The sequence below is a fragment of the Stegodyphus dumicola genome, chromosome X1 (genome assembly GCF_044657685.1).
Source record: "Stegodyphus dumicola isolate Sdum_Otavi_A_Nest chromosome X1, ASM4465768v1".
In the NCBI taxonomy this organism is placed as follows: domain Eukaryota; kingdom Metazoa; phylum Arthropoda; class Arachnida; order Araneae; family Eresidae; genus Stegodyphus; species Stegodyphus dumicola.
This window is the reverse complement of record NC_140780.1, coordinates 32,435,241-32,461,884: the sequence shown is the minus strand read 5'-3', so window position 1 is coordinate 32,461,884 and position 26,644 is coordinate 32,435,241. Positions and strand designations below refer to the sequence as shown.

Here is a 26,644-nt window from a genome sequence, read left to right as displayed (position 1 = left end):
CTTGGGTGCATAGTTACAGCCAGTTTGCGTATGATGAAATCCTTGGCACCTATAGCATTGTAGCGTGCCCGATCTACCTTTATAATTTTCGACTTTAATTCCTAGGTCACATAAGTGAGTTTCGTTGTGTATATCTTTGGATTTGGGTTTCTTAGGCAGAGTAACTAAAAATAGCGGAAGTTTAATAACCTCCCCTTTTCTTCTGCGCGTAAGTTGTTTAACTGATTCAACTTTGTATCCTAAATCCTCTAACTCCTCTTGTATTTCTACCGTATCTGTATCTCTTAAAAGACCTCTTATCACAACTTTTATGTCTTTATCCTCAGGAAGCGTGAAAGAGTGATGTTCCACTTTCGTGTCTTTTAAATAAGTAACAGTCTGCCTGTAATGTTCAGGGTTTCTGATGAAAATTTTAATCCCTTTATTATTCTTATTAGAGTTAAACTCAATGTTTATCTGTTTAAGTGCCCTAGCTATGTTTTTCCAAGTAGGCTAATCTACTTTAATAGTTATGGGTGGTATCCGTGACTTTTTCACAAATTCCGTTTCTATGTTTTCATCTGAGCTTGTATTTTGTTTAGACGTACTAGCGTCCGTGTCCATACTATTGTTATCCTCACCATTAGTGGCATTTTCACTAAGTCTCTCCTCCATGGTGTTCATTTGAGTTGCGCCAGCCTGGGGAATATGAGCGTCAGTTCGCCCAGTCGGGCACGTGACCTCATCTGGATAACTGAGTGGTCGAGCGCTTATTCACAAAGCCTACAGACCGTTTCTTCTGCTGTTTGCTCCGATTGGTTCAAAGAGGTAGGGTTACAGAATCTAGTGCTTGGCGACTTTTGGTTCATCCCTTTTACAATTTGTATCTGAGCGCCGTGTACCAAAAAGTGAGCATAACTTACCGGAGAAACCGCAGCCCAGGTGGTAACGAGCGCAAGAATAATTCACAGACTTCTAGGTCGCCGGTTCTATCCCCGCTCGTAGCTTTCATAAACTCTGCTCTATACGGATTTATCTTTATTTTAACTTTATTGAATGACTTTGTCATTATTTGTCTTTTCGCCTTCGGGTACGGTGTTAAAAATTAAACGCCTTTAATTTCTCTATTTTTGTTAATGTTAATTTTTCTTATTTTTATTTACTGGTTTGTACTCTTTGTAGTAGGTACCAGTAAGCAAGATTACGATCCAAGATCCCGAAAAGCGTTTCAATAGATATAGCGCATAATGGAATAAAATATAATTTTAGTTATGCTTACTCGTAAAAAGAATAGGTACCCGACACCCTTAAATGTTTACTGAATGTTTTCATTTGGTTAATTTTTTAATATTTCTTTATTTGTATAAATTAATGCGCTATGAAAATTTACACAACAGACTCTTCCTAAGTGAAATAACGAAAAAGTGCATATGCTGTCTCGATATAAACACCTTTTCTTGTAAAACAATTACGTACTTTTAAAAGTTTAAATTCAAATACAAATAAACTATTAATAAGATCAGTAGGTTATTTAAGATATATTCCACACAATTCCTCTAAGCTTTCATTTATAAACTTAAAAAAATATTGAATGAAATAAACGCTGTTTCCGTTTGTTTGGCGTTAATTACCACGCCTACAGGGCGATAACTCGCCATTCCAAATATGACCGCCAAGCAGATGTTTCCTCCAATGAGAGCAGCCCGTAGCGAAATTGTCTGTAGGCTTTGTGAATATGCTGGTCGCGCTGCGTTTTCGGTTCCAGACCTACTCGCTGCAGCCTGTTTCTCAGTTCCTTCACGAGATGGCGCCACATTATTGTGGCTGCTGACCGCAAACTCAGAACTCAGTGTTTGTGTAATTTTACTACCTATGTCCTGACTAGGCGAGATTTTTAAACTTTTGGGAGCCTTCGGTTTCGGATTTCGTTTCAAGCTAACATTACCTTCATGTCTGGTACTGTGCGTGTACTGTTCGACAGTAAGTGCGGAGTCATCATCAGCTGTGTTCGCAAGAACATCAAATTTGTTTTGCACCTCAGGAGGGTCCGATTCAGTATCGCTCAGAGTACGTTTCGTACTTTTGGTAACAGCAGTCCAATGCATATCGTGTTGTGAGACATCAGCATGATGGGAATCAATTTCATTAGACGCTAACCGGTTAGAACCGACTTGCGCTAAGCCTAGTTCAGAGCCACGTGCAGAGTTCAGACTTGCACGTACTTTATCCGATAGGTTAGGGAGAAGCTTTAATAGAAAATCCAGATCAATACTTTCATCCTCAGTCAAAGGTAAATCCTTCTCTTTGGAAGTTAATTCCGCATATCGAGCGAAAATTAGTTTGACCAGTGACATGTTGATTAAGTCCTTAAACCAGTTCAGTCATCAAGGAAAAATAGATGCAAAGAATCAGTAAAATCGCACTAAGGCCTTTTTACTACTCTTTGGTCACTTAAGACCGGTGAGCAACCTTTTATGTGCTAACAACTGATCGCAGAAGAAAAATCAAATTGACTTGGTAAAACCGAGAGCCGTGCTAAGACAACCTTCACGTGCGACTGATGTACGCGAACTGATTGTATAAAACTTATATGAACACTTTCATGTTTACATCGTCAGCCATTCACGATTACTCCGCCTATAAATGACGTCATTTTCAAGTCAAACATAATTGGCCAACATCACAAGGGTACGGCGCGGACAAGCGCCTGGTCCCAGCCACCACCCCAAGCTCTTATTGGACACGATTTCTGATGTCATACAGTGACGAAAAGAATTCTCCGCGGCATTATTGTGCGCCAAAAGCTTGAACCCGAGGTCATTTTAGCGCTGAAACAGGCGAAGCGATGGGCGATGATAGAATAATTTGCCATATTTGCGAAAAATTACAAAAAGCAGCTTAAGAAATATATTGTTAATATACATAGTATTAGAAAAAAGGTGCAAATCGATGTACAGTCGATAACCGTTTAGTCATTAGATGTATGGAAATTTCCGGTTATGTTTTTACCACCAATCCTCGAATTCCATATCACAGATTATGTTCTTACTGCATTAATATAATATTAACAAGACATAGTTCACAATAAAAATTAAGCTTTATTTAGGAACTTCGCGCATACTCCCCGACAGCCTGCCTGTTTCGCTCTGCTCGCTACTCGTAAGAAATTTCTCCTCTGGGGTTGCCACACTTATCGGAGGGCGCAAGGCGCGCTCCTTATCGCCATCACCACAGAGTTTCCCCCCAGTTCCTTTAATGGCTATTCAAAGGAACGACATAGGTTATGAAATTATCTCAGAGTATCCGTACTGTCGGGTATTTTTACATGATTACAAAATTAGAATATAAAATTAGAAAAGATCAAAATGAAATTCAATATATAACAAGGTATTGATACATATAATAAACATGAAATAACAAGAAATATGTTAAGATATGAATTTAAAAAAAAATGTTTTAAATTGTTATGTAAGAAGCAAGTTTCTTAGGGAAGTGAACATGTCTTCCCGATCTGGTGACAGTTTGTGTCTTAGAGAGTTCGTTTGCAGATTTATTCTGCTGAACTGTCTTTAAGTCTTTATTTGTTTTCAGTTCAGGCAAATTAGAGTCCGAAAGCAAATAGGCTGGTTTCACACGGTCTATAGACACAGTAGATTTCAGACCGTTAATATCAATTGTGAAAGTTTTGTCCGTTCTAGAAAGAACTTTATGCGGACCTGTATATGGTTGGCACAGAGGTGGCTTTACTCGATCGACACGTAAGTATACATGCGTACACGACTTTAAGGTAGCACTTACGTAACATTTTTCTTGGCAATGTGCAGATGTTGCTATTGGATTCAACTGTTGCATTCTATGCCGAAGATTCGTGATAAATTGTGTGTCATACGGAGATATCTTAGATGACGTTATCATATCACTAGGCAGCTTGAGAGTTGTGCCGTACACCAGTTCAGCACAAGATGACTGTAGATCTTCCTTTACGGCTGTCCGAATACCAAGCATAACAACTGGTAGTGTTTCAGTCCAGTTATTGGTCTCGTGAGCCTTGAGAGAAGATTTTAAATGTCGATGAAATCGTTCAACAATGCCGTTTGACATTGGATGATAGGCTGTTGTTGTGATTCTGTTCGTACCCAAAATGCGCGTGAATTCTGCAAAAAGTGCGGATCTCATTTGAGAACCTTGGTCTGTTGTTATGATCGATGGGCAGCCAAAACGAGATATCCAACAGTTGAAGATGGCTCTGCAAATGGTTTCCGTTTTCATATCCGGGATGGGAATGGCTTCAGGCCATCTGGAGAATCTATCTATTAGAGTCAAAAGGTACACATTGCCTTCTGATGGAGGTAACGGTCCGACGATATCCATATGGATTTCTGAAAAACGTGCATCAGGAAGAGAGAATGTGCCCAGTGGTGCTTTAGTATGCCTAGTAATTTTCGAATTTTGGCAAGATTCACAGGATTTCACCCAATTTTTGATATGACGTTTCATATCGGGCCATACATAACGAGAACAAATAAGCTTCGTAGTAGCTGCAATTCCTGGATGTGACAGATTATGCAGATGATTAAAGATGAGTCTGCGAAAGGAATTTGGAACAAATGGACGAGGAATGTCTGTTGATATGTCACAAAGAATATTACCATCAGAATATTGTCACGGTTTAAATTCCAGTTTCAAAGATGATGTGTTGTTTTTGAGAAGGTCTTGTACCTCCGGATCATGCCGTTGAGCTTCCGAAAATTTTTTAAAATCCAAAAATGGAGATTTTGTTATGGAATCAATTTCGATTCTTGAAAGAGCGTCAGCAACGACGTTTTTTGAACCTTGCACATGCCTAATATCAGTAGAGTACTGAGAAATAAAATCTAAATGTCGCAATTGTCGAGGTGAACATTTATGAGGGTTCTGTTTAAAAGCGTATATTAACGGTTTTTGATCCGTATAAATTATAAAATTTCTGCCCTCTAACATGTGTCGGAATTTCTTAATTGCAGAATAAATAGAAAATAATTCCCTATCGTACGCGGACCATTTCTGTTGACTTTTATTGAGTTTCATAGAGAAAAATGCTATAGGTTCCCATGTTTGTTGAGACAACTGCATAAGTGTGCCGCCTATTGCGACGTCTGAGGCATCTACCCAGATGCTTAGCTGGGCTCCGGGAATAGGGTGTCTCAAAAGGGTAGCCTGAGCAATGGCATTTTTGGCAGCAATAAAGGCTTGTTCAGCATTCTCGTTCCAATTTAATTGTGGGGATGAATCCTGAACAAGAGAACGAGATTTCTTTTTATTAATATAGCCTTCTAACAATTTTATTAAAGGAGAAAGAATATGTGCTGCTTTAGGTATGAAACATCTGTAAAAGTTAAACATGCCTAAAAATCGGCGAAGCTGAGTGAGAGTGGTAGGTTGAGGAAATTCTAAAATACATTTGACTTTGTCAGGAAGAGGTTCAATTCCGTTTTCACTAAGGTGAAAACCTAAGAAATCAATAGACGTTTGACCAAAGGTGCATTTTGAAACATTTATGCAAAGTCCATATTCCTGAAGTTTGGAAAATAAAGCTTTCAAATGCCTGCAATGTTCCTCAGAATCTTTAGAGGCTATGAGCAAGTCATCGACAAAAGCGTAAACGCCTTCTAAATCCCGCGTGACTTCATCTATAAAACGTTGAAAAGTCGCAGATGCATTGCATAAGCCGAATTGCATACGGATACTTTCGAATAAACCGAATGGTGTGCATATGGCGGTTTTGTGGATGTCGGCTGGGTTAACTGGTATTTGATGGTATGCCTTAATCAGGTCGACATGACTAAAAATTTTAGTACCGTGCAATGCAGCAGTAAAATCGGCTAAACATGGAATAGGGTATTTGTCTTTTATTGTTTGAGCGTTCAATGCTCGATAATCTCCTACAGGTCTCCATTCCAGACTTCCCTTTTTTGGAACCATGTGAAGTGGGGATGCATAATTGCTGCTCGAAGGTCTCAAATGCCCCAATTGCATCATAGTTTGAAATTCTTGTTTTGCTATTTTTAAGCGATCTGGAGCTAACCGACGAGGTTTTGCAACCACAGGTGGACCTTTAGTTATGATATAATGAACGGTGTTGTGTTTAACAGGTTGGTTAGGATCTGGTAATCTAGTAACTGAAGGAAATTCTTTTAAAATTTTGTGATATGGTGTATCATTAAATACAGTTTTTACTGAATAAATGCTTGCATTTTTCACGCAACCGACGGTTTTAAAATGCGTTTTTAAATCTTTGAGACATTTGTTTCTGAGATCAGGCACCAATTCAAAGAAATGGAGAAAATCTGCTCCAAGAATGGGTGTACTAACATTTGCTATAAGAAAAGTCCATGTAAACTGTCGTCTTAATTTGAAATCCAAAGAAAGTGTTTTTTGACCATAAACATGAATAGTAGAAGAATTAGCAGCGAAAAGTGTTTGTTGGGACGAATTCCGTTTTTGAGAATTATTTGCTGGAAGTAAGGACACGTCAGAGCCGGTATTGACCAAGAATGAAAGGTTTGTTCTACGGTCACGAACGAACAGGCGACGTGAAACTTGAGGCAAAGAATAGTCGCCTCTATTCTTTGCTGGTTTCGTTTCCCTGCCATGAACAAGGTTTTGTACATTTGTCATCTCTACACTTTTTCCCAAAACGTCTATGATACCAGCAAACAGAATAATCTCTCCTTTTGGAATTGCTTCTTTCCTTATTGCGATCTCCGCGATTTGGCGAGCGACCACGAGAAAGAGAAATGCGATCAATACGTTTGTTTAATTTTTCTATTTGTTTAAATAATTTATCCTCAAGAGACTGATCGACTGTGCGAGAAACGGCACAAGTCCCTGGGGTTGGATTTACTTCTAAAATTCTGTCGGCAATTTCTGCAGCTTTATCTACAGTTAAATTGGAAACCGCTGCCAAAATAGACTGAACAGTCGAAGGCAAACGTTGAAGGAATAATTCTAACATTAAGTTATCAGGAACATTTAAAGATTCTGCTCGACGTTTCATATTTCTAAGCAAATCGGAAGGTTTTCGAGAACCTAATTCTTCTCCAGATAATAATTGGCGAATTTCTTGCTGAGAAGATTCTCCTGAACGATTTATTAACTCAGTTTTAAGCTTTGCATATGGATCAATAGGGTCTGGTTTCATAAGTAAATCCCGTACTAGTGATGCGATATCTGGAGGAAGATGAGAAACTACATAATTATATTTAGTAATGGATTCTGTGATAGGTTTGGGGGTGGCAAGAGCAAAAGTACTTTCACACATAATAAACCATAAAGATGGGTCTGATCGGTTATAAACCGGAATTTGGACGGCATGAACATCAGACATTGTGCAAGGTTTTTAAGCCAAAATAAAAGGAAAAATTTAACTAAAGAAAATGAAATTAAATGATAAGTAGAAAACAGAATTATAAAATGATCTATAATTACTACTCATCTGTGATCCGGAGGACGAAAATCGATGTAATCCATTACTTCTGGTTTGGAGATCTTGAGTGATGGCTTGTAGTCAAAACCGAAAGTGCTTGAGAACTGTTCATACGATTTAACACAGTCCGGGTTACCATTATGGAAATTTCCGGTTATGTTTTTACCACCAATCCTCGAATTCCATATCACAGATTATGTTCTTACTGCATTAATATAATATTAACAAGACATAGTGCACAATAAAAATTAAGCTTTATTTAGGAACTTCGCGCATACTCCCCGACAGCCTGCCTGTTTCGCTCTGCTCGCTACTCGTAAGAAATTTCTCCTCTAGGGTTGCCACACTTATCGGAGGGCGCAAGGCGCGCTCCTTATCGCCATCACCACAGATGAATATCGAAGTCATTTGACAATAAACACTTTTTATAAGATATAAAAGTTAAGAAACAAAACAATAATGCATAAAAAAAACAGCATGATAACTCCAATTGACAAAGTCAAATAAACTCTATTATTAGTGCTTTAAAAATATCTTATCACTTTACCTTATTTTTAACCATAAATAAGAGAAATGAATGCCTAGAATTAGAAAGTGAAAAATTAATCTGACTACGAACAATTTTGATACCAAACAATAAATAAAAGGAAGGTTATTTTGTCAACAAACAGTTAATTTTTATCAAGCAATAACTAGCTTTTACATTTATATCACTTTTAAAAACACTGTTCTGCAAAATAAACCGCTAATTCATGAAAACTGCGGCAGACATTATTTACACAGTAAGAGTTCAGTGCTTGACATTGCTGACGAAGCAAATCTTGTTAATGGTCTCCTGCTATATGAAATTATACAATATATTTCTTAAATATCAGTAAAGCGCTATGAATTGCATTGAATACAGATTGCTTAGCCAAACGATATTTACGCATTATAAAGTTTTATCTATTCCATTAACATGATTTAACAATTTATATAAAAAGTGCCGACATATTTTCTTATACTGTTAGGTTCGTTTTAATTGCAAATATTCTGTTACATTGTACAAATTCACATTAACACAGGACATAAACAAATCCAAAGTAGTTATAAGTTTCCCTTGACATAACTCAAACGAAACAGATAATGAAATCTTTTCAGCCTGACGTCATAAACGGCAACCAATAGGAACAGGGGTGGTGGCTGGGGCCAGGCGCTTGTTACGGCGCGGGGTCTAGCTTCTCGTCTAACTCTTTTGGCGCATTAACGCCACCTGTCGTAATACTTCATATCTTCATAACATCAGCTATACGAGAATTATGCATTTTAAATTAATGAATACAACTATGCTAAAGAAAATCCTTTTTTTTATTTGCTGATATTTTACACAAAAGCATATTTTAAAAAATATCCTAATCTAAAAATTAGGCAAAGAAATCAGCTTATACTTTTAAGATCATCTTAATAACAAGGCTAGTCAACGGACAGGTAGGTTAGACTCTTCCTATTGCACGAATTCAAGGAAAGTGAGAGAAATTTTCATCCGCAGAGAACCCGTTGGCGCCGTTCCATTTTTACTCGCCAAGCTCGCGTTTCATCGACGCTGAGGCGAGCCGTAAACGTGATTTTTAGTGCATGTAAATTCTAGTTAGCAGACTAAACAATATATTAAGCATATGGTAGTAAAAATTCACAGATAATAAGCATGTAGATGTAAAACTAACAGGTTAAACGTGATATACGAAAATAAATTGGTATTAAATTTAAACAGAAATTAATTATTATATTATTAACTTTTGTTATGAATTATGCTGATTATGATACTTCTCATTTTAACCTATACCATTTGACATAAAATCAACCTGCTACTTTCTAAACCGCTAGCCTGACCAAGCATGTGACATTATGAGACATAAAAAAAAAGTTACATAAAGTTAGTAAAATGTAAATGTCACTTCTTTCAAATATGCCCAACTATTATAAGTGTAAAATATTTAATGCTACTTGATCAATTACTTTTTATTTCATTTTCAAACTTATTAATAATTATGTTAATTCATGTTTAGCAATAATAAATACTACTTATGGATCTATTTTATTTTTAGGATGGTATTACAAATGTGAAATGCAGGCATCGCTAATATTTTTAATTGAATTTATTCAGTTCGCGTTTACTCATAGGTCCTGAATTTTTTTTTCATTAATGGTCCTTAATTTCTGTGTGCAGAAATGTGTATGAACTCTGATTAACAGTTTTCAGTATTTTTTTTTTTTTTTTTTTTATTTAAAAAAATTTTTTTTTTTAACTTACTTGCATGCAGGTTAAAGCAATTTACATTGAAACAAATACCCATCCTTTTCATAATTTATTTCACAATACTAATAACCTTCAACAGTAATCAAATTTTCTTCAGTAGCATTGTTAATAAAACTTGAACATTACACATTTCATTACTTTTCAAGAGTCATTTGAACTATATTCCTTACACCAGCAGTGGTTTGCTAATTTTGATGACCATGGGAATACATCAAACTATTCTGTCACAGATAATCAGTAATAAATAGTATTTATTATTAAAATTTAATAATCTATTTATGTCACACCTGCCATCCTCTGAAAGGTTATTGTAAGAAAAACATTAACAATATATTGTTACAATTTTACGCCATAAAAATTGATTTATTATCATAATTTTAGTTGACAATAAACAGTAATAAAAATAAAAGCATTACTTAATTATTTAAAATGCACATTTTTGCGGAGTACGAAAACGAATTATTTGAGCGTTTCGAAACCTCATGGTTCTGCGTGCGTACAGCTGTTAATAATTAAGAACACAACGTGAACAGCCGTGTTACAAATTAGCATTCACCCCTCCCGCTTTATTTTCTTCCTTTCATCCCGAACCGAGAACCGGGATGTACGAAAATATTTCTATCTATTCGTTGTTAAAAAATTAAGAAAAAAAAGTAATAAATAAAAGAAGAAGAATAGAAATCTGCAAATGCGAAGAACCACAGTGATAACGAAACAAAATGGACGCAAGATGAATGGTTGCAACAAGCGAATAGGTTGAATCCGCTGGGTTACCAGATTTCAACTATTATCGCCAACTTTGGCAATGTTTACATTCACCGGGTTCTCTCCGGAAGTGCTTCCGATGCATTTTTAAGCTAACAGATTTCAAAGTTTTCAATATACTTTAGCTATAAGTTAATAGTGGCAGCAGTTCTTTTGGTACATACACATTCTGTAAGATTGATAAGTAAGAAATTCTAATAGAATTCATATGTAACAATTCATAACCCCTAATGAACAATAAACAATTGTAGTATGATAATCTCCTTGTAGTGACTAGTGTGGAAATAAATTCTACAACTAGGTCGAAGTAACTGTTTATTCTATTTATAAGACGTAAGTTTTTGATCCTGCCAAAACTCATTTATGATTTTATAAAACACAAAATGCACTACTTTTATTTCTATGTTTGTTATTTCTTATGTATATTTCTTTAAATGTACAAATCTCAATGTCCTTCATCTTTTCTGCTTCCAATTAACGTAATGATTCTACAGAGTGTCTGGAAATATCAGTCTTATTCCATCCTGCAGTATAGGGGTGCATTGTTGATATATGTTTCAAATAAAATCTTTATCTAAAGATGCTTTTGAGCCATTTTCATCAAATGAACATTCACCATTTCTGATTTTTTTTTTTTTTTTTTTTTTTTTTTACCAAAGTGCACAACTTCCTTTTAAAATGAAAAGAAGCATTATGGTATATATTTAAGGTATATGGAAAACTAATTGGTTATGCACTTGGTCTATAACCGAGTACGTAAATGCTATTGCAATGTTAAGTTGCAAGATAAATTGTCAAGTCTGTTACCATACCTATTAATTAAATTTCTTGCCTTAAGTTTCATTAAAGCTTCCAAAATCAACTTATTTTGAAATGCCTTATATCCCTAAAGTCCAAAGTCAAGTATTTGTCAGCAATACTTAAATTCAAATGAGCAACATTATTAGCCGTTATTTTTTATCATGTTGAAATTTATGCAAAACATTTTCTAATAATAAGCTCTAGCAATATTCATTTGAGTTATCGAATTAATATATATATATATTTTAGCTAAAACAAACAAAACAATTATATTAATATGAAAATATCTTTAAAACTTGAGTGGTAAATAGACTTCGTATATGATAACGGATTTGACTCTTAATCACTTACCAAATATCAGGTCTGTTCTTGTTTAGTTTTTTTTAATAATATTTTTTTTAAGTTTACATACATTTTGTTCATTATAATATTTTTTTCTGCTTAAGGTATCGGGTAACCATTTTATTATTAAACATTAAAATGAATTAACATATTTGATTTGAATAATAAAAAATACTAGTCAAGTAATTACCCACATAAATATTAAAATAGCACTTCAAGTAACTGAGACTTTACTATGTGAAAAAATAGAATGCATTTATTTATACATGAAATAAGCGCGTATCATATATGTAAATATAACATTACTCAAATTTCATTTTTCATAATGGAAACTCGTAAAATATTCTATTTCCTCTTATTGTTGGTTTTGGTTGGGGAAGAATTGCTGTTATTTGGTCAAAATTAATGTATGATATGTCATTTTCATCAATGTGAAATACTTACCGATTGCAGTCTTTTGCTTTGAGATGCATAATTTTAATTTCACTCTCTTCATTCATTTTGTTTTGGATCGTTCCCCCGCTTACTTCCTCCAATAAAATTTACCAAAACATAAACACCATGCATTTTGTCAGCAGATATCTCCTCCAGAAACATATGCTCCATTTTTTATCTACTTCAGAATAAAATTCACTATCAGTATTAATAGATATTTCATTCTCTGAGGAACTAGAATAGATCTTTTTATGGATAATATTTTGTGTGAGGTTCCCTTTTTAGTTTAAAATGTTTTTCAAAGTTCTGCATGTAAAACCATTCACAAAATCCATTTTTTTTTACAGTGACAGCTGACATTCCTATAAAAGAATTATCCTTTGGCATCAGTAATTATTTGATGCATGCTAAATGTTCCAGAAAGAGTTGGTATTTCAGATGGTAAAAGTTTTTGCATTGAATGGATATCATTTTCATCGATGAAGAAAATCTAGACAACTGATTTTCCTTTAATTTTTTCATGAAGTTCATGGGCATCAGAAATGTCTTGCGACATAAGATATCAAGCTATTGGCCATTCTTTTAATTACTGCCCCTTTGCCATCAGCAGCTCTTTTTTTATGAGCAGCTTCAAGATATGACCAAGTGCCTTCCAGAAAGCCATGATCAAATAGCATGTATGTAAACAGGAAAAATTCTTTTTTTGATGATACTGTGTCAAGGACCATCAGAAAAAAAAAATGAATCACTGAAAGATTAGGTGCCCTGAATTTCAGCACTGGCTTCAAGTCGGCCTTTATTGCTGCTGGACTGTGGTCGTAACTGGATGAGATTGCACAAAAAGAAATGGGCTTAGTTTCTCCACCAATATATAGGACACCTGCATGATGAGTAGCTTGAGTTCTAGATGCACCATAGTGAAAAGTCTGTTCTTCTTCACTGAATTTGCTGGCAAAAACTTCCGAGAAATCAATATATAGAAGAGCTTCATTAAATTCTAAATTATGTTTGCACATTCTATAGGTTAAGGACTGCTGATGGTACTTTTCTGTTTTGCCAGTGCAAATCTTGCCAAGCATACTTTATTGGCAACAATACACTGTATGCACATAAAAAAATGTTAACAAATGTTAGTTCTAAGAATTTTTATTTTGAAGGCATAAACAATTTAATATAGTTTAAAATTTTGTAAAAAGACAATAAATTTGTAAAAATACATTAATTTAAGAATTTACTATGCTTTCATGGTATAACATCCTGATTCTCCAGTTCATATCATGCGACCTCAAGTGTAAACTACACGACCTCATCTCACGTAAACTACGCTACAAAAATCTAATTCTCTCAGTAATTATCTGCATTAATTTCAAGTTAAATCTTAATATGGAATACATGTTTAAATGCAAGAATTATTTCAATTCATACAAATAACCACAGTGCTTTACTTCCCTAACACATTCTCATTAGAATTGATGAATTTAACCCTTGACTTTGCCTTTTCTATATTTTCGCCTTTGAGTGGTGTGATTGCATCCTAATTGACCTAATCACTGTGCATGGCCTTAGGGCATAAAATTGAAATATCTGGTAAAAATTCTATGTAATTGTATGCCAGTATTAAAAGAAAAAACCAATCTGAAATGGTTCGGACTTATTTTGAAAATGAGGCGTAAAAGGTTACCAACGAGGATATTCCATTTGGTATCGGCATTCTCAGTACTAGGTGTAAGGACATGAAAAGGACGAAATCTAATAAATGTTGTATTGGATATTAAAATATTGGAATTTTCACTACAATTTTTTTGTATAAGTTTTTCATTGTATCAGTCAAGTAATGTTTCTGTCGCTTCTCCCTCTTCTTTGGTATTGTTTCTGTTTTGCCTGCTGAGGCCCTACTAATATCCTCTCATTCAAAAAATTTTGAAATAAGTTTTTGCTTTAAAGCCAAGTTCTTTTTATTACATGAAGATCTAATTGCAATTTAACACTGCAACATATGAATTTAATCCTTGGCGTAGAAGATATATTTTTTTTATCATTTTGTTATATCTTGAATTAATCTTTTCTTTTTCTTATTCATAGTTTTGTATTTATCTTGTAATATTTGTTTGAAAACGTTATGCAAAAATAGTTCACATGATGGATGATTTCTAGTTATTCTTCCTTTAAAATGCTTTTCTATAGTAACTATGGTTTTTGTTTTCGGAATTAATTGCTTCTCTGGCACTTGATTTTTGTCTCTTTCATTTGTTTGTGCTATAGTTTCCCTTTGCCATCTTTTCTTCTGGACCTATCACTTTAACTTTTCATTATCCTGTGGTAATTTCAAGTTATCCATAGCAAGTTTGCTTTGATTTCTACAAACATAGTAGTTTGCAAACATAGCAGCATCCTCTTTTTTTATTCCAGCGAAATTTAAAATTTACATGTGAAGAGTTAGATACAATCTGTTCATTTTGAATTGAAGTCTTTTCTAAAACTGTTGACTGAACTTTCCGCAAACGACATTCAGCTTGCTTCTCACGCCAATGCTTTGTTTTGTAACCTAATTTATTTTTTTTAATTAAGAAGTTTAATTATTTTAAATATAAACTATTCGAGTGTTATGATTGGATACCGCTGACATCTCACTGATTTTTTGCGAGTAATTTTTTTCCTATAGAATATAACTTTTTTAATAATTTGCATACAAAGTAAATATGAATTTATCAACATTATTAAGTTTTTTAAGTGATTACAAATATCATTGATTAAATACCATAATTAACAATAATTTAACTTTTATTATCTTTGTTTTTGGCTTGTTCATATTTTTCTGGATTTTGTTTCAGTCTTTCTCTATAGCACCTTTGCTTTTCCGCAGGTGTTAAGCCATCCTGGATGCTAAAATAATACTTATTAACCACAGTGAGAAAATAACGTCAAGTCTGTTACCTTCAGTCAATCCAGTAACATGGCAACAGACTTGACAAGTAATGGATTTGACATTCAAATCAAAATATTTTTTTAAAAAAGCTTGCTTGCATTTAAATAACAATGTGCAATTTAAATAATAATACAAATATCTTCTAAAAGTATCTAATAAATTTAAAATAATTGAACTTCTTTATTCAAAAAATAAATAAGGTTACAAAACAAAGAGCTGGAATAACATAAAACTTGAAAGAGACAGGCATTTTTGCCTATGATCACATTTTTAAAGATTTATATCTAAAAAATTTCAATTGATTTTTTTACATTTTAAATTGTATAAATATATTTATATAGTCAAAAGTCGTTAATTCGGACACCCATAATCCGGAATGATCTATAATCCGGACACCCATAATCCGGAATGATCTATAATCTGGACCTCAAAGCTAAAAACTTTCTGCGCATGCGCTGTGTTGACAAATGCGCATAGGCGTTTATGCATGCGCGTAAGACCTTTACGACTGCACATATGTCTGCGCAAGCGCAGAATATGTTTTCGCGTGCGAGTTTTATGTATAACGGACGGTATAAGCTAAAATTAACTATTTCAGTTAATGTTGATGATTGCGTTGTTCCTTAATCTTCGAATTATTTCCGGCTTATTATTTTTTGCAGACTGTAAGAGCAATTTTATAAAAGTAAACTTAAACTTTCGATTATGTCAAATAGAATTTCCGATACTGGAGCTCCCAAAGGATCTACAAAACGAAAGTATGTTCCGATGTCCATCAAACGAAAAGTGGAATTGCTGCAAAAAGTGGATAAAGACATAAAGAAGATGACAGAGAGGTTAGTGAAAATGAAAAAATTTCGATTGAAAAGTTAGTCGGTATTCTCGGCACAGCAATTACGGGACTTGAACAGCGGAACTTTGTAACTGAACAAGAAATTATGTCTGTTTATAGAATTAAAGAGAAAGTATTATCACATAAAACGAAGCAACTTAAACAACTTACATTGAAAGAAATGTTTAATAAAGTAAACAAATAAATATTAAGCTTTTTTTTTTCTAAATTTTGATACCCTTTAGATCATAATTGTTCTTTATTTCATAAATTACGGTTTCATATTTTTAATTTTAGAATTTCTGCATGCCATCTTACGAGATTTAAACTGATGATCTATAATTCGGAAAAATCGATAATCCAGAATCGCCGAAGTCCCAACGAGTCCAGATTAATGACTTTTGACTGTAGTCATCTTTATGCAACACATAGCTCAAATTAAACTTTAAATATTAAATTGTCTTGAATTTTCCTTCTCTTCTACTAGGGCAGCAAATGTAAGCAATATTTGAAAATGGGCCTTTTTCACTAGTATATACTAAGCCTATTCCTCAACCAATTTGTTAATGCACAAACAATAAATTGCTGATTGTGTACACTAAAAATGTATCTTCATATTCTTCAGATACTATTTTTTTTACTTCAGTATAGTTATACATGACTGTAATTATTATATCTGGATGTAGAGAAAGCAGCCCTCTTTAAGAAATGAAACTGTCTTTATCTGATTCCAAAGTTTTATTTAAAGTAAAGTTGTCGTGACACTATTCACATTTTGGTCTTCGGAAACCTATACATATAATAGCCAGTGAGATAAATTGTGGATAGCAGAACATTATGTGTAATTTGTAACATATGGAAGGCACTATTAAAATCCTTTTCAGTACAAATGAAGTCATGAAGTTCGGTGTAAATAATTTTCTTGTAAACATTTAATTTAAAATTTCCCAAACAAGATTTCTGCCAGATTTCTCATCATCCATTTCCAAGAATCTTTTAATGTGACAGGCAGCAATCAGAGATCTGATGAAATAAAAGAGAGAATTAGTGTCCTCATAATTCATTCTTTCTTTTTGGATTTTCTTAATATTGTAATAATTATGCTTCAGAAAATGTCATCAAGATTATTAAGAATTATTAAGGATTTTTGTTATTCAGTATATTAAGAAAATTTCTTCTTATAACAAGAAAAAAAAAATATTTTTAATTAAAAAGTTGAATGGTTTGCCCAGATTCTTTACTACCCTGAATTAGAAGCTTAACGGACATAGTTTAAAAATATTTTTGATTATAGTTCAAAAAGATATTTAATGGAATTTTTCCTGTTTTGTTTCATTTATTAAATTATACATATAATTTTGAATATTGTGCTTCATAACATTTTAAAGTTCTCTTTTAAATATTAATTTGAAAACTGACATTAATTCTTTAGATTTCATGTGAATTAAATTTTGAATTTTTCTTAGTTGCATAGATCATAAGTACCGATAAATATAAGCTGCCTTGAGTTTTCAATATCATGACAGTTATTGCTCATAAAACACAAATTTAGAACCTTGACAATAATGTTAATGTGAATAACAACTCCTGCATTATGATACTTTAAAGTAAATGTAAATAGTACACATGCTAAAGATGGGGAAAGGAAAAAAAAAAAAAAAAAAAAAAAGGTCTTAAAATGCTACTTCTTTTAAATAAAGATTATAATTAATGTTGGAGTCCTCTTATGTCACAAGAAGTAAAAGCAAAAGATATTTATAGTTTATGCCATACTTAAGCATACAAAATTATTCAGAAATTCTGTGGAAAAATTAGCCATTAAATATACTTTTTGAAACGAATAAACAGCATTGACATTAGAAGAAATTTTATTCTTTTTCATTTTCATTTGCAATACTAAAAACTTTTTTAAAAATGCAGTGGGTAAATATAAATAATGCATAAAATAAGACAGGTAACATTTAGCATATTCACTCTCTTCCTTAAATTTTTTAGCCTTCTCATAAAAATTACTAAATTTCAAATACCTTTATCACTAATAAAATATTTTCCTTATGTTTAATAATTCAAATATTGGATTTCAAAAACTAACACATTGAGGAAACAAGATTAAATTTTAAACCATGAAAACATGCTTAAACGGAATTTTTGGGAGAACAACACATTCTGAGAAAATTATAAAATATACAACAATTTATGGAGGTTTTCAAATTTTGGATACAATAAAATTTAATGAAATAATTCACTAACATTACATTAAATAATATTCTCGATTACTATGGTTCACCAAGTACAGTCAAAAGTCGTTAATCCGGATTCGTCGGGACTTCGGCGATTCCGGATTATCGATTTTTCCGGATTATAGATCATTAGTTTAAATCTGGTACGATGGCATGCAGAAATTACAAAATTAAAAATATGAAACCGTAATTTATGAAATAAAGAACAATTATGATCTAAAGGGTATCAAAATTTACAAAGCAAAAAGCTTAATATTTATTTGTTTACTTTATTAAACATTTCTTTCAATGTAAGTTGTTTAAGTTGCTTCATTTCATGTGATAATACTTTCTATTTAATTCTATTAAACAGACATAATTTCTTGTTTAGTTACAAAGTTCCGCTGTTCAAGTCCTATAACTGCTGTGTCGAGAATACCGACTAATTTGTCAACCGAAATGTTTTCGTTTTCAATAACCTCTCTGTCACTTTCTTCACTATCGGAAGCGAATTATAATGACGAGGAACTTGATTTAAATCATATCAAAGACGGTGTACATCCAGATGCAATACTACATTCAGTAAGGAATTATAAGCCAAATAAAATAAAAACATCTGCCCTGAAGATAAGGATAGTGCTGACAGATCAACTTCCAGTTCATTGCGCGCCGCCGCATTTCTGCCCCCCCTGCCGCAGAGCAGCGTGAAATTGATAAACAGATTTCGGATTTCAAAACATACTTTCGCTTTGTAGATCTTTTACATATTAGTAAATATATATCGGAAGTTCTATTTGACATAATCGAACGTTCAAGCTTACTTTTATAAAATTGCTCTAACAGTCTGCAAAAAATAATAAGCCGGATCCAATTTGAAGATTAAGGAACAATGCAATCTGCAACATTAACTGAATTAGATAATTTTAGCTTAGTTTATACCGTCTGTTATACATTAAACGCGCATGCGTAAACGTATTCTGCGCTTGCGCACACCCATATTCTCTGCCGTAAAGGTCTTACGCGCAGGCGTCAAAGCGACGCATGCGTAGAAAGTTTGTAGCTTTGAGGTCCGCATTATGGGTGTCCGAATTAACGACTTTTGACTGTATTTTATTCAGTCGTGAAAGGGCAGAATTGAAATTTTCAAATCATCTGACATTTTGCATATAAAAATATATAGTTAAAAATCGCTTTTTTTTTTCTCCTCTTAATTTTTTTAAAATTTCAGTTCCACAAATATAGTGAACGATATGGACTATAATACACATTAAAGTATGTAATGAGCAGTAAAGTATATTTAGTATTACGCTTGCCAGACATCCTGGTTTTCAGTCAAAATTCCGGTATCCCGGCTGGTTTACTTTGCATCCCGGTAAAAATTAAATTTGATTTTAGAAATGACCAAAAAAGACTAAAAATAATTAATTGTGAAGGATTATTTAGGGTAATTACTTTGTTGTTTATTTCTGTATTGTGTATAAAAAGTGAAAACTATAGAAGAGTGATAGTCTGCTAATAAATAATTCTCATCCTATCTTCCTGTTTCCCCAATGAAAGAATATATAAGGTGAAGGGACTTATTCTCTCTATTCTTATTATATTAGGATCTCCGAGCGAGTCCAGTATTGTGCAATAAGGGGTGTTGCTTTAGTGCCAGAGGCGATTTTGATGTACGCTACACCCCAGCGTGTGCAGTAACATTAGACTCGGCGCTAACTGCTTGCGATAGAGATAAGTCAGTCAGTTGTAGTACTGTAACGAGAAATTGTGTATTCGTTACTCAATGATCCAGTACTCGTTACTTTCGGTAGAATTAAGTTATACAGTACAAAGTCCTTAATCCGGATGTCCATTACCTGGAATGATATATAATCTGGATCTCAAAACCACAAACTTACACATGCGTGTGTCCGCTACACATACATGTAAAGCTAGTAAAGCGTTTACCCATGCGTGCTTCTGATAGTGAAGAAAGTTACATTGAAAGAAATGTTTAATAAAGTAAACAGATAAACATTATGCTTTTTTTTTTTGTAAATTTTGATACTCTTTATATCATAATTTCTCTTTATTTCATAAATTACGGTTTCATATTTTTAATTGTATAATTTCTGCATGCCATCTTACCAGATTTAAATTGATGATCTATAATCCGGAATTGCCGAAGTCCCGACAAATCCGGATTACGGACTTTAGTATGAAGCGGTGCCTGGCATTGAATCACGTGAGCAACTGAACCCCGCGGGAACTAAGCAGTGCTGCGATCAGACTTTTCCTTTGCATTTTTTGGGTAGAAATAATTAATTTTGTTTTTAACTCTTATTTTGTGGTACACTGATATGATTAAATATATAATTTTCTATTGCGGTCAGGGCTTAATTTCTAAAATCAGAACCGCAGAACCATATGGAAGGTCGTCAGGCAAGTAGAAAAAAAAATAAAGAAATAAAGAAATAAAATGAATATTACAATAATAATACAATTAGTAATTAAAATAATAAAAATAGTAATAAATAAAGAAATAAACTGAATATTACAATAATAATACAATTAGTAATTAAAATAATAAAAATAGTAATAAATAAATAAAAATCTGAAAGTTTTCAGATTTTAAATTACTTCCAAAGGGTCATTTTTTTTACCATTTTGTGTGTTACCTTTATTTATTAAATATCATGTTCTTTACACTTAAACCATAAAATTCAGTTCAAGAGCAATATCGGAAAATAATTTTAAAATGAGCATATCTTTAGAACTTCCGATACACGGTCTCGCACGCTGGAAATAAAAAGGAAATGATAACGAGGATAAAAAGGATGTTTTTTCTATGCAACGTTGCTATTGCTCGCTTTGAAATCCTTGAGCTTTTTAATCAAAAATTAAATGAAGTTTTACAAAATATGAAATCGATAATAAAACAAATTTCAAAATTTGATAGCTCTTGAGTACCGTTGTTTTATCATAATGCAAGAAACGTACATACATTTATGCAGAGTTTTGTCAATTCAGTTTCTTTAAATATAGTACAGGGCGATAATATTTGGTGACAACAATTTGAAAAGTGAAACAACGCTTATATTGAATCAACGCAAAATGCCAAAATGATATTAATAGTCCTTCTGGGCAAATTGCCCCTTTGGACTAAAAATTAGTATTTAAATACTTAATAATTAAAATAACAAAAATTAGTGATTAAAATAATGAATAATTAAAGTAACATAATTAGCAAATGAAATATAAAATGCTTATAATTAAAATTGTAAAGACAAATAAAAATTTAATTAAGTCTTAAATTTGTGATGAATAGTTAAGTAATAAAATAAAATACGCAACCTCGTCTTATTGGCTTAGTACCGTTTCGTCCTTTCTTGTTTCATCCACAGCTCAAAAAATGTCATTTCGTCCGATGCCTTTCCCCACCAATTCCTTCTTTCCCATTTCATCCGCTGTTCAAGAAACAGGTGTGCAGTTTACGATAAGACGAACGCCTGTTTACTTCAATTAAAATGGTTTAGAGGAGATAACTGTTTCTACTTTGACTTAGCTTTTGATTTCTAATACTATTTAATATTTTATGCAGACAAATTATGTTGAGCAGAATAATGAATTTCAGATGTGTTCAAAAGGTGTGTATCTGAATATAATAACATTTTTAATATATAGTATCCATGTTTTTAAAATTTCACGCATTTCTAAAGCAACAGAACCACGGTATCATTATTTTGACACACACAAAAAAATGTATAATTAAGATTAATGTTACATTCTTTATTAAAAATAATGGGTTCTCTTTAAGTGCAGCCATTCATGCTTTTAGAGGATTTAACATGTGGTGGTCATAAAAAGGTGACGTTCACTACCAGTGTTTGTTTATGTTCTCAAAAATACAAGTTTCTTTTACAAAGTGACCTCTTCGAGATGTCGTCAATAGATGATTTGCTATAAAAAAATGGCGTTTTATATTAAGAGAGATTTTTGGCTCTAAATTTTTTCACGATTAGCTGTTATGTAAGCTTAATTGTTTTCTTATGCCTTTTATTGTACATAACTGAAATATTTATTTTGAGACAAGCAAACACACACGTAATTATAGCAAGTTCTATATATACAATAAAAAATACAAAGAATATTCTCTATTACATTTTTATTTCAGCACAGCAGATTTAAATTATTTTGGAAATGACTGTGATGTCTCTTTTGGAAAAAAAAAATTAAAAATGAAAATTCTCTTTTTCAAAACCTTTTCTCAAATTATATCATTTCATACTTTGTTATACTATTAATTCATGTGTACACAATAAAATTGATTTGAATACAAAGGCATAGCCTTGGATTAAAAAAATACAGTTTCTTTTTCAGAATATATTTTCAGCATGAATCCGCTACTTTTTTCTTGTGTGTGTGTGGGCCGATAAGCGACCAAGCGATAAAGTTGCTGAACACTGGTAGTTCGGTCCGGGATTTGAATACCAGTGAATAAGCTGGCTGCATGAGTGTTTTCGTGGTTTTCTCCATGTGTAATGTGTATACGAGCCAGTTTCCTTTAGAAAGTCCTCCACAAAGGCATCCTTCCTCTTAGGCAGATAGCCCTAGTGTGCTTTGCCATAACCGAATAAACCGAAATGATAAAGAGGGAAGTAGTTGGGGAAGGCAGCGATGAAACACCACTTTTTTGAGCTGGGGATGAAACGATACTAGGCCTCTGAGATTAGGAGGGCAGTGGGTAAAAGCATTCCTCTGCAGGTAACAGGCGATGGGAGAAAAATTGGACGAAATGTCATTTTAGAAGAATGGGCTACTTAACCAAATTTCCTGTCATAATCTGATAAACAGTATGTTAATTAATTGCTCATCCAGGACTAAATTTAGCTAAAGCTTGGCTTAATTCTTAAGAAATTGCAATTTCTTTCACAACCCCCAAACAAGATGATGTCTAGTATTTTATTACTTAGCTATTCATCATTAATATCAGAGTTAATTAAATTTTCATTTGTCTTTGCATTTTTATTGAATTTGAATAATAATTATTTAATATTCTAGTTGCTAATTATTTTATTATTGTAATAGTTATTTTATTTATTTATTTTTACCATCTTTCCTAAAAGTTTTCCATTCCAGCAGAAATTAAGCCCTGACTGCAACCAACGATTGAGAAAATAAAAGCCAAGTAAGGAAGATGGATTTATATATATAGTATATATATATGACAGGATAAGAAATTTCAAATTATTTTGTAAATAAGATTATTGTTTAAAAATTTGAATTTTAAAGAATTTTCTAATTAATTTGAGAATGATGTGTATGAAATATAAATGAAATAATTATTAAATGGGACAATATTAAATATTGCTAACATTAATATAGAAATATCAAAGATTTAAGAAACTGAACAATCGTAATAAAATTTCTATGAGTATTTTAATTAAGAGAAGAATGTATTAAAATTTGTGTGGAATTATGGTAAATGATGATGTCGTGTCTATGACAAAGTGCAATTATATAGCTTCAAAGCTGTCAAAAACAGCTTTTGCAACCTCAGCAGCTCTATTATGGTAAATAAATGTTATAATTATCAATAATGGTATGTTAAATATGAAATACTTTGAAGGAGTATTGGTTTAGAAACAGAGGCCTGTTTTACCTCTGCATAATTGTTCCTTTTACCCTGCTCATATGATATAAACTTTGAAGGCTCCCACTTTATTTTTTATATAGGATTTTTATTTTTTCATATGATGGAGTGTGATTATTTTTTCTAATATAATGAAATGCTGTAGTGCAATTCACTTAACCACTCATGAAAATTTTAATACATGAGTCAGTTTAAAGTGAATTTGCCCAAATGGCTGGATATGTGTGTGCTAGGAGAAATCTGTGGAGTCTTCTCAGTTTGTGTCAAATAAAAAAATTGTAAAATGTAGTAATAAAAGTAAAAACTATAATTTCAATAATGTTATTACAAATGATAAAGTATTACTTATAAATGTGAAAATTAGTATGGTGTAAAATTTTAAGATTTATGATTATTCGTAATAATTAATGGATATATAAAATTTTTATAATTCTGATATGGTGTGTAAAACTGTTTGGAAATCCTTCCCTGAAGTACAAGATTCTGATGTGAATGATCCAGAAACAGGAACCTTTTACAGATTGAACTGAAATCTTAATAAAACTTTATAAATCTGCTATTATTTTAAAACAATATAGTGCTTAAAATTATTTTTGAATGCAAAATTTTACGTATTGTAATTTCATTGTTCACAAGCTAATATTATGTTTTGTATGTTTCAAAATTATATATCTCATGTTTTGATTCTCTATCGCTCCGCCTTTATCTTTTGAAAGGGGGGATGTGTAAGATAAAAAATATGAAAGCAAACTTCTAATTTTAATTGTCTATAACCTCTTTTATTTCTTATTTAATTTGGGGACTTCCTCTTTCTATCTTAGAAATAGCACCATAAGTCTAAACTGCATCATTCAAATTAATCATGCAATCTTATGTAACCCTTAATACAGATGCCTCTTGACCAATCACCAAATTGTAAACCAAAACTTGAAACTGAAACTGTTCGACTCCCTTCTCTCTTCCTCTGCATTATTACTGCAACACTTTTTCTCTTCTTGTTAAGCTTTCATCATGTTAAGACGCTTTGCTGCAATCATCTATGTGCTGCTATGATAGCTTCTATTGTTGTTAAAAAATTAACAATTTTTTATTTTCTCTAAAGGTTTTGATTTCAAATGAAATATCAAAATTCAGCCTACCTTTTCTTCCCAGGGTGACTGTTGCTACGATGATGTTAAATCAGCAATCAAAGAAAAACAGCGTAACTAAATTAAGAGGCCACACATAGACGAACACTAGAATTTATTTAAAATAATATTAACTTATTACAATTCAATTCTTTTTCCTCATGAATACGAGTAGTAACCGCAGGTACTCGGGTGATGGAAGTGACTTAACAGAAAAGGGCTGTGGTCTCCACCATCCTGAATCACGTGACAACCGGAAGTGACGTAGATGGATTGGATGACGTAGACGGAATGATGTCATGAGTAGTTTCGTTTTTATTCTGTGGCAATGACACTATTTTTCAAGGTTTTATTTTTGCGGCAACAACGTCTTGAACCACGTGTTTGGGATAATATCATTTTATTTATTAATTTTTTAATACGTGATTTATTATTTTTAATTATCTAGTACATCATTAATTTTAATTATTTACTATTTTTAATTAGTATTTTTAATTATTTAGTACATGATTATTTTAATTATTACATTTAATTAACTTTTATTTAATTTATTATTTTCCCTTAATTTAAAAAAAAAAAAAACCACGGATGGGAGTCGACCCCGCCATCTCTTGAATAGGAGCCTGAGTTTTAAACACAAAGCTATGCTTTATCTCTTGAATCTTGTTATTTGATACACTCTTTGTCCATTTGATTTTGTGCAGAGGAAACTGCCATTATGTCACTAGGCTGAAAGATTGTGCATGCGCAAACCTGCTTTGACATGAAAACTGCGTCATACATTTGTTTTTCATGACGGCGAACAAATACAATCTTGAAGACCAATCAGATTCTTTCTAATAATATCCTTTTTGTAACCACCAATGAGTCTGTTTATTTCTTGAAATGGACTAAGATTTCTTTTGGCTTTCTAAATCACTCTGTTCTTTGCTGCTTTAAATGTTAGATTTTCCTACAATTTAATTTTTTTACAATTATTAGGATATTTTTAATTGTTTTCTTTTTTTTTCTCAATCTTAGTAAAGTTAATTTATTAATTTTTCATTCTATTTTTTTTCCTTTTACAAACACAAATTTTATTTTTAATTTTTGCAAATTGATATTTATTTCTACAAAAGTCAGTTTACATTTTCTTTTCAGTTTTTTTATTTTGCAAAAGTTTTTTTCCAAATACATTTAACTTTTTTTAAAATTTGACAAAAATAATATTTATTTTTACAAATTTAATTTTCCTTTTCGCCTTTTATTTTAAAAAGTTGTCACTACATTTTTAACTTTATTTTACAAAAGTAATATTTATCAGGGTTGCCACGCTACCTGGAAAACCGGAAAAAGTCAGGGAATTCGGAAATTGACCAAAAAATTCAGGGAAAAGTAAGGGAATTGAAGTGTTTTAGTCAAACTCTGGAAAAGTCAGGGAATTCCATACAATGATCCTGCCAAAAAAGGCGAGTTTTGTGCCGACGTCGGAAGAGATAACTTTTTTGGTGAATTGTGTATCACGTGAGTGTCATTCGGGCAGCTGGCATAGAGCCAATTTTCGCAGCTCCAATTTGATTGTCTTTTAGAAAGGCAAAGCAAGTTTCCCGCAACTTTTGGTTTCCAGTAACCTCGAGAATCGCATGTGCAGTGCAGGAACTAAAGAAAGTACCTGTTCTCGTATAAAACAAAATGCGTTTAATCCTAGTATATGGTACCATGAAGGTTAGAACAAGGCCAACTTATACTCAAGGCCTGCCAGACTGAACAAAATTCCGGTTCCCAGTTTTCAGTGGCTTTCGTGAAATTCATCACTAGGTAGCGCTCGCATTCTGCTACAATTTTG

The 26,644-nt window shown here is 32.5% G+C and overlaps 1 protein-coding gene across 9 annotated transcripts in view; it reads left to right on the top strand.

Moving 5' to 3' along the window:
- Positions 1-8,707: 8,707 nt before the first annotated feature.
- Positions 8,708-26,644, top strand: part of LOC118186439 (sentrin-specific protease 7-like) — an 81,392-nt gene continuing 63,455 nt past the window's right edge. Inside the window, exons 1-2 of one of the 9 annotated variants that reach the window (XM_035356539.2) lie at positions 8,708-8,911; positions 23,182-23,227. The gene's annotated coding sequence lies outside the window, so the exon portion shown is untranslated. Of the gene's footprint in view, positions 8,912-10,394; positions 10,839-23,165; positions 23,228-26,398; positions 26,617-26,644 lie in introns of those variants that run through there. The other 8 variants (XM_035356537.2, XM_035356533.2, XM_085808144.1 and 5 more) reach the window with 8 other exon arrangements.